The sequence below is a fragment of the Rosa rugosa genome, chromosome 3 (genome assembly GCF_958449725.1).
Source record: "Rosa rugosa chromosome 3, drRosRugo1.1, whole genome shotgun sequence".
Taxonomy (NCBI): Eukaryota; Viridiplantae; Streptophyta; class Magnoliopsida; order Rosales; family Rosaceae; genus Rosa; species Rosa rugosa.
This window is the reverse complement of record NC_084822.1, coordinates 47,395,687-47,413,472: the sequence shown is the minus strand read 5'-3', so window position 1 is coordinate 47,413,472 and position 17,786 is coordinate 47,395,687. Positions and strand designations below refer to the sequence as shown.

Genomic DNA, 17,786 nt, shown 5'->3' with positions numbered 1-17,786 from the left:
TACGAATTTCAACGCGCCAAAAACCAATGGCGACGAGATTAACAACATGCATTTGAATTATCAAGTTCCCAATGCTACGATTCTTTCAAATTCTTCAAGAACAGAAACAGTGAGAATTACATAAACCTAATCAATCTGTTCTCGCATTTTCTCAGACTGAAGAGAAATTTGAGAGCGACGACTCACCTGGTTGTTGTTGTTGTTGTTGGGTTGGAACATCTTTCTTCTTCTCCTTCCGAGTTGACTCAGTGAGTCAGCTCTCCCTCTCTGACTCGCTCTCTCTCGCTCGCTCTCTTCCTTCTTCAATTGAAATTTTAGCTATTAAGGGGAGGAGAGAATCTGAAATATCATTTCTTCCAGCTCTCTAAAACCGGGCATCACCATCTTCTTCACGCGCTTCACCCACACAAGTTAGCGCCACAACCACCACCACTACCATGGCCTCATCTCGCCCTCTGCCGCCGAAGCCTCCCGATCTCGACCTGTCACACCCCGAATTTTGAATAATAAAATTCAAATCCGAAACCTGAATAATTACAATTACAAAATCCAAATCTCGAAACTTCGAGTTCATTATTACAATTCACTCTCACAATATATTGTAAAGCTCAAATGAGCATAACACACCTCACAACTTACAATTGCTGTAAAACTCTAACAATTGCTCTAACCGCACGATCACCGTCCTGGTTCTCCTGTCCTGTAGGATTACCCGCTACACAATTTGAATAGTGTACCGGGAGTTGCAACAACACAAAACCCGGTAAGCTTTTTACAGCCAGTATGAGTAAACAAGAAAGAATTGTTGATTTATTTCTTTACAATTAATATAACTCAACACAATCACCATAAAAGGAAGGATACTCTTGAGGCTCTCTTTTAAGAACTCATTCTTAAAAGACTCAAGTATCCTCAACACTTCTCACATAAGACCCCTCACAGTCTCAAGTAACCTCAACATCACTCATACATGACCACTCACAGTCTCAAGTAACCTCAACATTTCCCTCACAACACCACTCAACAATTGGCAGACAGACTAGAGCTCTAACTGATCGTTTCCACCTACCCGGCGCGAGAGCGTGGTTCACGATTTAATACTATCAGTTCCACCTACCCGGCGCGAGAGCGTGGGTCGCTGATAGTATGCCATGGTCACCCCGTGACCTATTGATCTCCACAGATCACAACAATTTATTGTTCCTCAACAATAAAACTCAACATCTCTCTCAATATATTGTTTCTCAACAATAAACTCAATACCCCTCACAATATATTGTTTCTCAACAATAAACTCAATACCCCTCACAATATATTGTTTCTCAACAATAAACTCAATACCCCTCACAATATATTGTTTCTTAACAATAAACTCAACACAACTCCAACAATACATAATATTTCACAACTCCAACAATACATATTATTTCACGTAAATAATATATATACATAGACATTCGCACAGGAATGTCTATTAATACCAACTATAGTTCACACGCATTAAAAATATAAATTCATTTTATACTTAAATTCATTTTCTTACCTGTGAGCCGCAGCCCTATGAACCGTAGTTGATCAAGTTCATATTATTTCAAAACAAATCTTTATTTCATAAACAATTTCCACACAATTACGACAAAAATCAATTAATTATATTCGGTTCGTAATATGAACCATGTGAGGTTTACTCACCTCTAATCCAGCTGCGTCTTCTTAACAGCTCAAAATTCGATCCACAATCGTCCACCAACTTAAACCGTCAATCACCTAGTCAGATACGATCTTAACTTAGCAATCATTCATAAACCACACATATACAACAATCCAACGGTCGGATTCTAAATTAATGATGATCCAACGGTCGGATCGAAATTACGCGATGATCTAACGGTCAGATCCTCACGGATTGCCCTTAGGAACATCCTCCAAAATTATCACGAAGATCCAACGGTCGGATCTTCCTGAATCGTCCTTACAAACATCTCCACAAATTTATACTATAATCCGACGGTCAGATTCTCACGAATCGCCCTCCAAATCACTATTTCACATTTATACGAAGATCCAACGGTCGGATCTTCGCCCGTGACCACACAAAGTCATCGAGACAGTCATACGATCAACATATCTAAATTTGAAGTAAAACCGATGGTCAGATCTTCGCAGATCGTAAACTTAAGATAAAACGTAAAAACGTTAAATAGTAACGTAAAAACGTAAATCCACTATTTATCAACTTTTTCTAACATAACCTTGTAATATATCAAAACGCTCATATGGATGCGTAGAACATAGCCTAGATAATAAAAATTCAAAATATGGTCGAATGCGCCGCCACAAGGGGCGGTCAGTGGGCGGTCAACGCGGCGGCCAACGCCGGTCAACCACCTCCGATGCAAAAGTCGTCAACTACAAACTTGTTCCAAATGACGAGCTGATCCACTTTCATAACTAGCATGAAGTCTTAAAACGAAAGGAAGTGGTCGGAAATTACCTAGAACAGTCGAGGTGACCGGAAAATTTCCAGAATCCGGCGAGAAACTGCAGAAAACGGCGAGCTCCAATTCGACGTAAAAACGTCAATTTAAGGCTTCGATTCCTTCTGAAGAGTTGTTAAGAAACTCAAGAAGAACACACTGGTTCAAGAATCACAGAAAAATATATTCTGTAGCTCTAGATATACCGATCGAAAGCTTCGGTGGTCGGAAAAATTCCAGAATTTTGCAGAATCCGGCAAGGCTCGATTTCGACGTCAAAACTTCAATTTAAGGCTTCGATTCCTTCTGAAGAGTTGTTAAGAAACTCAAGAATAACTCACTGGTTCAAGAATCACAGAAAAATATGGTCTGTAGCTCGAGATATTTGGATCGATAGCTCCGGTTTCGTTCTTGGCGGGGTTGACTTGTAGTTGCTGCTACGGGATGCGTCGCCGTGCAACGCTGCTTCTGTGGGCTTCAGGGGGTTGAGGCAAGCACGAGGATAAAGTTTTGCAAGGATCGGTGGCCGGTAGCGTGAGATATCTCGATTGGAACTAAAACGGGGTTTTAAACAAACCGGCTCTCCGCCGCCGCTGCCTGTCGTTCCAGGGCGTAAGATTGCCACAGACAGCTGCGCAAGGAAGAGACGAAGGCGTGGGACGTGACTTGGAATCGATTGATGGCTTGTGGAGAGAGAACAAGCTTGGAGAAAAATCTTCAGCTCCCTGGGTTCGGCCGAGAGAGAGAGAAAAAAAAAAAACGAATTTTCTTTCTTTTCTTCTGGAGCTGGTACACCACCATCTATCAACATGTAGAGTATAAAACAACTAGTGTCGCACTACCTCTCTTATTGCTTGAAACACGGAGAGCACCTCAATCTTTTTTTAAACAAAGTATTTGCCACTATAATTTGTGATAAAACCAGAAAAAATGAGGTACAGCAATGATTAATGTAGTGTAATTTGATTAATCCTTGCTACGAAATTAACAATTGAGATTTGACGTAATTTTATTTTCTACCAAATCGAAATGAATACTTCATTGAATAAAACTGCCGCCAAGTATTGCTCGATTGAAAATCGAGGTTATTACAATCTACCCCCCTTAAAGGAATTTCGTCCCGAAATTTACGCGCAAGTCAATTCCTCACGATTAAGGTTGACCTAACCATCGAATCTCCATCCTTTCGAAAGCTGTAGTAATCTACAAAGCCACAGCCCTTTGTATAAAAATACATTCCTATGGCCACTAAATCCTTTCATCACAAAAGTAAGCTCACACAAAATCATCACATGGATCCTCACATAGATCTTCACATAGATCATCTTCCTGTACTGGCATACAAGCACAGTAAACATTCCCACAAAGCGTTTCGCTACTCAATTAGCATTACTCAAAACAATTCATTCCAAAAAGCACGCCAATAAATTATGTCACCCAGTGATGATGACTTGGGCTTACTCAATCCTTGGGCTAAGCACTAGGGCTGGCCATTTGGGCCTGAAGAAATCGGACCATCCACATTTCGAACCGGCCCAAACCAATTTGGGTTTAACATTTGGGCCTACTATTCGGGCCGAACGATTGGGCTTAACATTTGGGCTTACTATTTGGGCCTACCATTCGGGCCGAACAATTGGGCCTACAAATCGGGCCGAACAATTGGGCTTACTATTTGGGCTTACTATTTGAGCTTACTATTTGGGCTTACTATTTGGGCCTACCAATCGGCCCACCAACTTCCAGCTCGGCTACGGTATGAAATTGTACATACCGTATATACGTATGCATACCGTACAGACCGTATATACGTATGCATACCGTACAACTGTATATACGTATGCATACCGTACAGACCGTATATACGTCCGTATATCAAGCATATACGAGATCCAAAAATATTTGTAAGAGGTAAGGTTCGAACTCCCGACCTCGAACACGAAGGTTTTGCTCCCAACCACTGAAGCAAGAGCTGCCTTCATTAATATATGCTCACGTGTTATATTTATTATGTTATAAGCGACATAAATAAAATAACGGGGAAGGCAAGGTTCGAACCTCTGACCTCTTGTACAAGAGCCTTGCTCTTCAACCACTAGAGCACCAGCTGCTCTCGTTACTATCCATGCAACTTCTTTTATTTATTCTATCATAAGCGATAGAATAACAACAAACTGTCGGTACACTCCACGTGCCACGACACGTCTCTTCCGTGATTTACGGAAAGCAAATCACTTTCGGCTAAAGCTGTCTGCCACAGCGTCTCGAGGTTCGGCCTGTCTCCTTACACGCTCTCCACGCGCCAACAACTTTTCCGGGTTTTCGGATGACTTTAATCCAACGCGTAGATTGAATCTCAGAGATCGTCCATCCAACGGTGGAGATCTGCTCACCTCGTTCTATAAATAGGTGCATCCTGGAGAAAAACTGTTCACACCAAAGAAAAGAAATTTTCCCCAGCCATTCTCTCTCAAACTCTGCAGCCTTCCTCTCGAAACTCAAATCCTTTCTTCATCAATTCAATCCTTCTCTTCTGATCTTCTCTCCCATTTGAAGATTCGATTTCATCTTTCCTCTGAGAATCTCAGATCTCCAATCACCAGTTCAACAACTCCAATCCTTCTAACAAAATCTCCCTCAAACACTAAACCATGTATTCCTCGATATTCACATCCTCTCACCTCATGACCCAAGAGCCACGAACTCTGCAACTAATGGAGCTCCAAACCCCGCAACAAATGAACCACAACAACAGCAACCAACAGAGGAGGGAGGAAACACCCAAGCAGCTGGAAGTAGTGCCAACATGGATTTCTGGCGAAGCCGTACCAGATGGATTCCTACTCCAGAACAAATAAGAATCCTCAAGGATCTTTACTACGTCAAGGGATTTAAGTGCCCATCTACAGAGCACATTCACGAGATCTGCCTCCAGCTGAACCAGTATGGACATGTTGAGGGTAAGAACATTTACTTTTGGTTCCAGAACGTCAGGGCTCGAGAGAAGCAGATGAATAGGTGTAATCAGGCTGCTCCAGTGCCCATGGGAACTAGTTCTCTTGGTACTGGTGGATCCATCGATCTCAATTTTGGGTCCACTGGTTCTACTGGTGCTGGTGGATCCATCGACATCAATTTTGGGCCGGCTGGTGGATCCATTGACATCAATTTTGGGTCCACTAGTTCTACTGATGATGGTAGATCCATTGATCTCAACTTTGGTTCCACCTATTCTACTGGTAATGAAGGATTTCTTGATTTAAATTTTGTTTCATATTCTTCCTCACACTTCAACACTAATACCAGTACAACTCTTTTGGCACAACAGGAGGACAAACATCCCTGCAACAACGAGGAGGAGATCACCAGGAGGTTCAAACTCTTCCTCTATTCCCCGTGCACGGCGAGGACGTCTTTGGTAACCTGAAGGCTACTTCCGAGGAAGGTAGCGCTTTTGGTTACTATTCTGGTGGCTCAGGTGGTTACCACAGTGGCTCAAACGTTTCTCTTGAGCTCAGCCTCAATCCATCCGGAGCTGCTGACTAGGCTTAGTATAGCATAGTCCTCGTTTTCCTTTTTTTTTTTTTTTTTTTTTTTTTTTGTAAAGTAAAATCAATAAGATGGTGTGCATGTTTTCTTTTCTTTTTGTTTAACCAACAACAACACCAAGGATCGAACCTTGGTCACCCAATACTATTTTCAAAACCATAAACAACTCTACTGCACACATCTTTCATAATGATGCAATAAAAACAATCACTCAAAACCTAGCAATCAATTAAGTCACACAGAGGTCAAGCTAGTATCCTCTGAGTCAAACCAAACACAATAATTTCGTCGCTAGAATTAGGGATTAATAAAGCTAAACACTTCCTGAGTTAGCTAGGAAAAACCCACATCTTTAGAGTTACACTTACAACTCTAGAAAAAATCTCAATCATTCCATCTATCAATTGCTTCAACAAGCAATATGTACCATCTTAGCATCTACTAATCGATAATGGTACAACACTCAGTATCTCACCCACGAATCACCTCACTGCTCATTTGGTGGTAAGTCAACATCTAGTGGATCAAAATTCTGTGATTATAGCACTTCACACTAACCACGTCATAATCCATAATCTGTCCTCACAACAGTATCTGGCCTCATAAATTAGTTATACAACACTAGCACTCCTAGAGTTGAAAACAACGTTATTACCTAAGCTCATACATCAACACAATGTCTCTTCACAGTCAATCCTATCACGAGGTCATATCAATCTTTCCATAATTCAACCATACACAAAATCCATCATAGTAACAACAAATTATGCATTACTACTCAACAATAGTCAGTGAAGCAGCACTCCACAATAATTTCCAATACCATCCGCAGACCTCAAACCACACCCCGACATTTAGCTAATATATAGTAGCTATCCTAAACACCAAACAACTGTGCATGAATGAATGCTCCATTATAACACAATTCCATCACTAAGCAACCAATAACTGCTAAGTATTCTTCAACTCAAAACATCTGTATATCCAACTAATGGAAAGTATCACAACTACTAGTCAAATACTCGTAACGACTTTAGATACAAGCATTGGTCAAACACCATGACCCCAACAACCAACGACTACAATGCACATAAGGATACTGTTTTTCGTGGAAACCATCCTCAATAACTCCACCAGAGTTTAATCCAAAGGTTCCCATTCCTCAAAGGTTATAACTCAAAGAAGCTACACAAACTCCACCACTTCACTTACAAAGTCAACCTATGCCATGATCACTTAACATACTACCCTTATTAAAGGTAACATAAGTATCTCCCAAATTACATCACTACACTCGTACACCAATATAGTCTTGAGAATTCTGTCTCATAATCTCTCACACTCCTATCATCTTGAGTTGGTGAGATCAATTCTCTTTTCAACTATTCCTAGGGTCTCAATCTCTTTCACCATTTCAACCCAAGAATAACATCCATCACATCAACTACAGGTAGACTAGGCAACTCAACCTCTAATGCCTCCACCTCATCCTCAACTGTCTCCATAGAAAGATCCTGTCCCTACATCAGACTCGACCTCTACCTCACCGACTCATCAGAGTTAAATCCAGAGGTTCCTATTCCTCGAAGATCACAACTCGCGGAAACTAAACTTATTCTAATACGAACTTAGTAGACAACTCTACCGTCCTACGGACTTACACGTTGTCTAGACCCCATACTAAGACATACCCAATGATTATACCAGTACCGAAGAGTATATGATGGGGATCCGCTGCAGACGGGCCATCACTCGGGAGGTACTGATTATCACCAAATATGTACCTTACGCTCTGATACCAAACTGTCACACCCCGAATTTTGAATAATAAAATTCAAATCCGAAACCTGAATAATTACAATTACAAAATCCAAATCTCGAAACTTCGAGTTCATTATTACAATTCACTCTCACAATATATTGTAAAGCTCAAATGAGCATAACACACCTCACAACTTACAATTGCTGTAAAACTCTAACAATTGCTCTAACCGCACGATCACCGTCCTGGTTCTCCTGTCCTGTAGGATTACCCGCTACACAATTTGAATAGTGTACCGGGAGTTGCAACAACACAAAACCCGGTAAGCTTTTTACAGCCAGTATGAGTAAACAAGAAAGAATTGTTGATTTATTTCTTTACAATTAATATAACTCAACACAATCACCATAAAAGGAAGGATACTCTTGAGGCTCTCTTTTAAGAACTCATTCTTAAAAGACTCAAGTATCCTCAACACTTCTCACATAAGACCCCTCACAGTCTCAAGTAACCTCAACATCACTCATACATGACCACTCACAGTCTCAAGTAACCTCAACATTTCCCTCACAACACCACTCAACAATTGGCAGACAGACTAGAGCTCTAACTGATCGTTTCCACCTACCCGGCGCGAGAGCGTGGTTCACGATTTAATACTATCAGTTCCACCTACCCGGCGCGAGAGCGTGGGTCGCTGATAGTATGCCATGGTCACCCCGTGACCTATTGATCTCCACAGATCACAACAATTTATTGTTCCTCAACAATAAAACTCAACATCTCTCTCAATATATTGTTTCTCAACAATAAACTCAATACCCCTCACAATATATTGTTTCTCAACAATAAACTCAATACCCCTCACAATATATTGTTTCTCAACAATAAACTCAATACCCCTCACAATATATTGTTTCTTAACAATAAACTCAACACAACTCCAACAATACATAATATTTCACAACTCCAACAATACATATTATTTCACGTAAATAATATATATACATAGACATTCGCACAGGAATGTCTATTAATACCAACTATAGTTCACACGCATTAAAAATATAAATTCATTTTATACTTAAATTCATTTTCTTACCTGTGAGCCGCAGCCCTATGAACCGTAGTTGATCAAGTTCATATTATTTCAAAACAAATCTTTATTTCATAAACAATTTCCACACAATTACGACAAAAATCAATTAATTATATTCGGTTCGTAATATGAACCATGTGAGGTTTACTCACCTCTAATCCAGCTGCGTCTTCTTAACAGCTCAAAATTCGATCCACAATCGTCCACCAACTTAAACCGTCAATCACCTAGTCAGATACGATCTTAACTTAGCAATCATTCATAAACCACACATATACAACAATCCAACGGTCGGATTCTAAATTAATGATGATCCAACGGTCGGATCGAAATTACGCGATGATCTAACGGTCAGATCCTCACGGATTGCCCTTAGGAACATCCTCCAAAATTATCACGAAGATCCAACGGTCGGATCTTCCTGAATCGTCCTTACAAACATCTCCACAAATTTATACTATAATCCGACGGTCAGATTCTCACGAATCGCCCTCCAAATCACTATTTCACATTTATACGAAGATCCAACGGTCGGATCTTCGCCCGTGACCACACAAAGTCATCGAGACAGTCATACGATCAACATATCTAAATTTGAAGTAAAACCGATGGTCAGATCTTCGCAGATCGTAAACTTAAGATAAAACGTAAAAACGTTAAATAGTAACGTAAAAACGTAAATCCACTATTTATCAACTTTTTCTAACATAACCTTGTAATATATCAAAACGCTCATATGGATGCGTAGAACATAGCCTAGATAATAAAAATTCAAAATATGGTCGAATGCGCCGCCACAAGGGGCGGTCAGTGGGCGGTCAACGCGGCGGCCAACGCCGGTCAACCACCTCCGATGCAAAAGTCGTCAACTACAAACTTGTTCCAAATGACGAGCTGATCCACTTTCATAACTAGCATGAAGTCTTAAAACGAAAGGAAGTGGTCGGAAATTACCTAGAACAGTCGAGGTGACCGGAAAATTTCCAGAATCCGGCGAGAAACTGCAGAAAACGGCGAGCTCCAATTCGACGTAAAAACGTCAATTTAAGGCTTCGATTCCTTCTGAAGAGTTGTTAAGAAACTCAAGAAGAACACACTGGTTCAAGAATCACAGAAAAATATATTCTGTAGCTCTAGATATACCGATCGAAAGCTTCGGTGGTCGGAAAAATTCCAGAATTTTGCAGAATCCGGCAAGGCTCGATTTCGACGTCAAAACTTCAATTTAAGGCTTCGATTCCTTCTGAAGAGTTGTTAAGAAACTCAAGAATAACTCACTGGTTCAAGAATCACAGAAAAATATGGTCTGTAGCTCGAGATATTTGGATCGATAGCTCCGGTTTCGTTCTTGGCGGGGTTGACTTGTAGTTGCTGCTACGGGATGCGTCGCCGTGCAACGCTGCTTCTGTGGGCTTCAGGGGGTTGAGGCAAGCACGAGGATAAAGTTTTGCAAGGATCGGTGGCCGGTAGCGTGAGATATCTCGATTGGAACTAAAACGGGGTTTTAAACAAACCGGCTCTCCGCCGCCGCTGCCTGTCGTTCCAGGGCGTAAGATTGCCACAGACAGCTGCGCAAGGAAGAGACGAAGGCGTGGGACGTGACTTGGAATCGATTGATGGCTTGTGGAGAGAGAACAAGCTTGGAGAAAAATCTTCAGCTCCCTGGGTTCGGCCGAGAGAGAGAGAAAAAAAAAAAACGAATTTTCTTTCTTTTCTTCTGGAGCTGGTACACCACCATCTATCAACATGTAGAGTATAAAACAACTAGTGTCGCACTACCTCTCTTATTGCTTGAAACACGGAGAGCACCTCAATCTTTTTTTAAACAAAGTATTTGCCACTATAATTTGTGATAAAACCAGAAAAAATGAGGTACAGCAATGATTAATGTAGTGTAATTTGATTAATCCTTGCTACGAAATTAACAATTGAGATTTGACGTAATTTTATTTTCTACCAAATCGAAATGAATACTTCATTGAATAAAACTGCCGCCAAGTATTGCTCGATTGAAAATCGAGGTTATTACACGACCTCACGATCGTCTCCGCCAAGCACCTGAAGAACGACGACCTCAAGCCCTACCCCGTCTTCTGGGTCGATCCCGACCTCCGCCTCGCCACCAAATCCGACGACTCCAGCTCCACCCGATCCGTCTGGAATGAGCGCTTCGCTCTCCCCCTCTCCTTCTCCCTCCACGACTCCTTCCTCACCCTCGAAATCTTCCACTCCCAAACCCTCAGTCGGCCCTCTCCACCTCCCCCTCAAAGACCTACGCGACCCGGATAAACAGAGGAGGAGACAGATGGAAGAAGAAGAGGTAAAAAGAAAAAAAGAAAAACAAAAAAGAGAGAGGGAAGAAAATAAATAAATTAAAAAAAAAAAATAATAATAATAAGTGAGGGTAAATTAGACATTTCAGCGCGAGAGGAATGCCACGTCAGCAATTTAACTGACAATTTGGACTGAGCTTGACGGCAGGGACGAAATGAGAGAAAATTGAGAGTTCAGGGACTTTTTAGGTGAAATTCGAAGGTCAGGGACTGAAACGACGAAACCCTATAAGTACAGGGAGTAAGCAGTATTTAATCCTAAAATATTCTATCAATGATCCTGTAGGTAAGGGCATGGTTACCTTATCTAATGAGATTCTCCTTGTTGAAGAAGAAGTCATGGTCTGTATCCAGCTCCCAAAACTTTCATTATATTACATAAAAATGTTCACAAGAAAAGTACCTGAATTTTGGCATAAAGAATATCAATAACAGAACTTTAGATTCAACACAATACTTAATTGAAGAAAACTCAGATTTCTTTGTGTCCTCATCAGCATTCTAAGAAGTAAAGCGAATATGCTATGATTTTAACAAGTTGTTTCATGTAAAGCTAATAGTCTAACTATTAGAACCCTTAATTAAAAGTCAAGAGTTTTCAGTATAATCATTAGACACACACAAACAAATATGTAAAGGTTGGACTGCTTATACAACAAAAGCATAAGGCAACAACTCTAATTGTACTGAAGAGCCATTGAAAATCATAAGCAAACCTCAGAACTTTATTAATATGCTCTTCCTTATCTGCATGTTGCATAGCAGCAATTAGATTTCCTCGTTTCAGCTCCCTTAGGGTAAGACGGCCAGTTCCTTATCTACTGATGTAGTAAAATATTCTCTATATGACAGTTTCAGCTGGTCCAGTGCAAATAAGTTTATGTGAGCAAACCTAGTATGGGAAAAAAAAGGTGTTTAGCGTTAGAAAAGAAAATGTCCCATTCAATGTCATATAAACAAAGTGAGCATAATGTAACAATATATTCTTTTCTATGGCAGCATTATCTTCCCTCACTGGTTCATTATGTACCAAACCTAATATCTAAACATGTAACAATATTGTTTGTTATTCATGCAAAAACCCAGCCAACTTCTTTCCATTGTGACCAAAGTATAAAGTACAGCCATTTCTACAATGAATTCCATCAAAACTGTTTATCATCCAAACTCCAGAATGTACCCAGCTATAAAGAATCACATCCTGCTGTCACAGCCATTTGACCAATACAAATAACCAATAATTCATCAACTTCTTCCACAGATTGAATGTCAGAATGCTCTTCTCTAGGAAGTGGAAGTCCTACGACAAGCAGCTGGGAAACAATGGGTTTTAGTAAAACAGCCTGAAAATATGTGCAGCTTAAAACAGTAATGAAGAAAGATCACCGCAGATAACACTACAACATTCCAACCAGTAGCAGTTTTATCCAAGATTCCAGAAATGAGGAAGAAATATAGCAGGACGGTTTCAACATGTAAATGGTGAACACAATTGAAATTCATTTGGTAAGACATGAACATAGTGGCAAATGACACTGAAGAACCGTTCAAAGTCAGTTTAGGATAGAAGACAAGAGAGAAAAAAACATTGGAAGAGACAAAGTACTGGGACTCCTTCTGTCTGCATTGAGAGTGAAGAGATATGAAAATTTCCATTTTAAGTTGATAGACATTGAGAGAAACCGTGAAAAAATTAAAAGTACATCTTCTTCCAAACTTCAGCCATCTGATTCTCCTACATTAACTACATATGCTGTTTTGATTCTTGTGTGGCAGATTAGATCATAGCTGTAAATAGGATTTAATGGCAGCATTGTAACCGCAGCAGCTAGCTGCATATATGTGTATCCTTGAAGATATCAATACATTGAAAACTTACTTTCTAGTTTCTACAAAAAGAAAAAAGAAACCACTTCTCATGTCATATAAAGAGAGATGGAGAGATCATAAGAGAAATGTTTGAATATATATTATTTCCAAATATATTTTTCTATTTCTCGCCCCAAAGAATGAGGAATTACGAATCTATCTCATTTTGTTCTTCTGTCCTGGCTTATATCACCAAAGGTTGGGACAACAAATATAAATAAGGAAACTACACACGTAAATTGTTGATTCCTAAGTAAAAAATTCGCTGGAACATGAAGGATGGACTAACCTGAAAATCGGAAGAATCAAGAAACTTCAGGCTTCCAGTATCATGGAGAAAACATTTATGTAATGGCGATAAGACCAACGCTCTAGATGCCAGCTTCCAAGGAACATGCTGTTATCGGATCCCTGAATCTTGGCCTTCTTCTTTCACGTCGAACCAGAAGGCTCTGCATCTCCAGCAATAGTAAGATGATGTACACAATTTTCGAGCAAGTACAAAATTATGAATTTATCTCATTCTGTTCTTCTGTCCTGGCTTATATCACCAAAGGTTGGGACAACAAATATAAATAAGGAAACTACACACGTAAAGTGTTGATTCCTAAGTATAAAATTCGCTGGAACATGAAGGATGGACTAACCTGAAAATTGGAAGAATCAAGAAACTTCAGACTTCCAGTGTCATGGAGAAAACATTTATGTAACGGCGATAAGACCAACGCTCTAGATGCCAGCTTCCAAGGAACATGCTGTTATCGGATCCCTGAATCTTGGCCTTCTTCTTTCACGTCGAACCAGAAGGCTCTGCATCTCCAGCAATAGTAAGATGATGTACACAATTTTCGAGCAAGTATTTGACATAAGGAACAACAAGAGAGACCTGCAGTTGAAAGCAATGTCATTTAACCATACAGAACATGAACTTAGATGAAATATTGTTCCCCATGTAATAAAGAACAAAAAAAAAACACCACTTTCATGATGGGAAATTAAAAGACGGAGAAATTACTAATAGAATCTACACTGTATATATACTTTCATGCAGCAATTAGATTACTAGGCAACCACTTAAGTACATTTAACAACAAATTTAAATCCAAAAGGTATGCACAAGTACAAGGGTCAAAAGTCACCAAAAGGGTCACCGAGAAAGGTTTTTAGAATGAAAAGATTTATACCCTTCCAATCAGAAGTGTCTGTATCATCACCAAAAAGAAGTGCGTTTTTGACAACTCAAAGTCATTAGAACTCTGAACAAGCCATGGCATAAATTCTTTAGGATGCATCAAGAATCTGCCCGCGGAATGAGTAATGGTGGCCATGTTGGAGGACAAGGTTCCTGGTTGTAATATCCACACAGAATCACAACTTCAGAGTTACTCTTTTTTTTTTTTTTTTTTTTTCTGGATTCAAATAAATAAATAAAAAGCGGTTATATGTAACAAATCAAAACTAAGCAACAAAAAGAAAGAAAAAAGAGAGGACCCGCACTACATAAATAGATAAAGAGAAAAAGAAATATAGACAAGAAGCAACCTGGAATCAACAGACTGATGACTTACTCATTCTGTATTGCATGCAGCAGCAAGATTCTCAAACAGTGGCCATTTTACTCCCCTCGCTAATTCTAATGCTTTAAATTTAACTTCTGTGTCTGTATATCATGAAACTTAATTCTTTCAATAGGAAGCTCAACTTGTTGGAAAGACAGCATATCAATTGGAGAAAGAAATACTGTCACGCCCCGAATTTTGAATAATCAATTCAAAGTCCGAAACATGAATAATAACAATTACAAATAACGTCCTGAAATTTTTTCTCACAAACAACCACACTTCACACCTCTCAATATTACAATAAACCAAATCCTCAATTTATTTATTACAACACACTCTCACCAAATCAAATTGTAAGGCTCAAATGAGCTTAACTCACTTCACTATTACAATTGCTGTAAATCTATGACAAATACTCTAACCCGTACGATCACCGCCCTGATTCTCCTGACCTGCAGGATTACCCGCTACACAATTTGAATAGTGTACCGGGATTGCAACAACACCAAACCCGGTAAGCTTTTGACAGCTCGTATGAGTAAACAAGAAATGAACGGTTGATTTATTAAATCATATTTCTTTTAACTCAAGCAAAACAACCAACAATCACAACAACCACAAAGCAATCCACAATCCCCAAAATCAGTCACTAAAATCATCACTCTAAATCACCAAAGATTAATACGGGATCTAAACTCACATCTTTCTTCCCAAAACCCCGAAAGCGTATTTATACAAATACGGTGACTGACAGACTAGAGCTCTAACTGAATCGTAGCCCATCACCTGGCCTAGGTTATGGCATCCGACATGATTGTCAATATCGTAGTTCATCAACATAGGTTAGAACATCCGATACACATACTCAACTTAGCCCATCACCCGATAAGGGTTATGGCATCTCTTACACTCAACCGATCGTAGCTCATCATCCACCTAGTATTAGAGCATCCGATTCCCTCATACTGGTCACTATGTTGACCCTAAACTCAACCAATCGTAGCCCATCATCCACCTAGTATTAGAGCATCCGATTCCCTCATACTGGTCACTACCTCGACCCTAAATCCAAAATCGAGTACAACTATATTCTTTCACACAATATGATCAATAATTCCATGATACGTACTATTATTGTGTAAATATATGTACTCAAAATACAACTCCAAAAATCACCAATCCATACTCAATCATATCATCACTCAATACCACGTCATCCATAAATTTTCAATATAATTTCACCAATCACTATCATCATAAATGAATATGGTAAATCACGTTTTCGATTTCACATCACTTAAATCATTATAAAATCACACATCTCCATGTCACACCAATCCATATATAACCACGTAAATATATATATACGTAATTATCCGCTCAGGGATAATCACTAATACCAACTATAGTTCAAGCATAAAAATCGTGAAATTCATTTTGTATAATTAAATCATTTTACTTACCTATGGACCGTAGTTGATCAAGCCCATATGATTTAAAACAAATATTTATTTCATAAATATTTTCACATAATTACGACAAAATAAGGTAATTAAATTTATTCGGTTCGTAATATGAACCACGTGAGGTTTACTCACCTCGATATTCCCGCTGCGTCTTCAATTTAACACAATACACACCGAAACCGCTCACCCAAGGAAGACCGTCAATCACCTAATCAAACATGACCTTAACTTAGCAATCATTCATAAACTACACATATACGGAAATCCAACGGTCTGATTCTAAATTAATGATGATCCAACGGTCGGATTCTAATTTAATGATGATCCAACGGTCAGATCAAAATTATATGATGATCCAACGGTCGGATCCTCACGGATCGCCCTTAGGATCATCCTCCAAAATTATCACGAAGATCCAACGGTCAGATCTTCTTGAATCGTCCTTACTAACATCTTCACAAATTTATACGAAAATCCGACGGACGGATTCTCACGAATCGCCTCCCTAATCACTGTTTTGCATTTATACGAAGATCCAACGGTCGGATCTTCGCCCATGACCACACAAAGCCACTGGGACAGTCATAAGATCATCCTATCAAAACTACAAGTCCATCTGACGGTCCTAACTTCCCAGATCACAAATCTAACGATCGAAATCGATCGAAACTTAAGAATTCATAACTTAATCATACGATATCCAAAAATTACGTATAATATATCGAAATGATCGTATTGAAATATGGAATCTGAAAATGTACAGAAACCATATTTTTGATCCCCGGAGGTGGCCGGAAAGGGCCGCCGGAGTTAGTGGCAGAGCCGCCGCCGACCACCACCAATGGTGTCGGGGCCGGGCTGCTCTTCTTCCTCTCATCATGCTTAACAACTTTCATAACTACCATGTAAGCTGAAAATGACCGGTAGTGGTTGAAATTACCTAAAATAGTCGAGGTGGCCGGAAAATTTCCAGAATCCGGCGAAAATTTGCAGAATCCGGCAAGGCTTGATTTCGACGTCAAAAATTCAATTTCAGGCTTCGATTCCTTCTAGAGAGTTGTTCAGAACTTCAAGGCGAACACAGTGGTTCCAGAATCACTCAAAAATAAGCTCTACAACTTGAGATATCTTGATCGAAAGCGTCGGTTGCCGGAAAATTTCCAGAATCCGGCGAGCTTGAATTCCGACGTAAAAACTTCAATTTATCGCTTCGATCCCTTCATGAAAGTTGTTCAGAACTTTAATCTGAGTTCACCAGCTCAAGAATAACAAGAAATGATGGTCTGTAGCTCGAGATATCCGGATCGATTCGCTCGTTTTTTTCGATTTTGATCGGGGCTGGCTTCCAGCTGCCACCACGCGCAGCGCCGCCGTGCAAGGACAATTCTGGGAGTTTCAGGAGGTTGAGGCGAAGCTATAGGAAGTGTTCTGGTCTTGATTGGTGGTCGGTGGAGTGAGAGAGAGTTTGGAGAAGTTTTGCTCTGTTTTGGGTGGTTTCGGACGAGAGAGAGAGTGTGAGAACTGCAGTTCCTTCCACCGACACTCCTCACTATAGCAGCACCCAGCTTTTCCCTTTGTTGCTCAAAATCCGGAACCCACTACTCTTTGTTACACTTTAACAAAAAGGTGGTTATTACAAATACAGAACTGAGAATACTTTGAGGGCTGG

The 17,786-nt window shown here is 39.9% G+C and overlaps 2 long non-coding RNA genes across 2 annotated transcripts; both read right to left on the bottom strand.

Moving 5' to 3' along the window:
* Nucleotides 1-487: 487 nt before the first annotated feature.
* Nucleotides 488-3,177, bottom strand: LOC133735318 (uncharacterized). The gene is made up of 3 exons (XR_009858940.1): nucleotides 2,495-3,177; nucleotides 1,693-1,767; nucleotides 488-715 (listed from the first exon to the last, which is right to left on the bottom strand). It is a non-coding gene; the product is annotated as an uncharacterized LOC133735318 (long non-coding RNA).
* A 4,526-nt stretch (nucleotides 3,178-7,703) lies between these two features.
* LOC133735284 (uncharacterized) lies at nucleotides 7,704-10,524 on the bottom strand. Its single transcript, XR_009858903.1, has 3 exons — nucleotides 9,842-10,524; nucleotides 9,040-9,114; nucleotides 7,704-8,062 (listed from the first exon to the last, which is right to left on the bottom strand). It is a non-coding gene; the product is annotated as an uncharacterized LOC133735284 (long non-coding RNA).
* Between the last annotated feature and the right edge of the window lie 7,262 nt (nucleotides 10,525-17,786).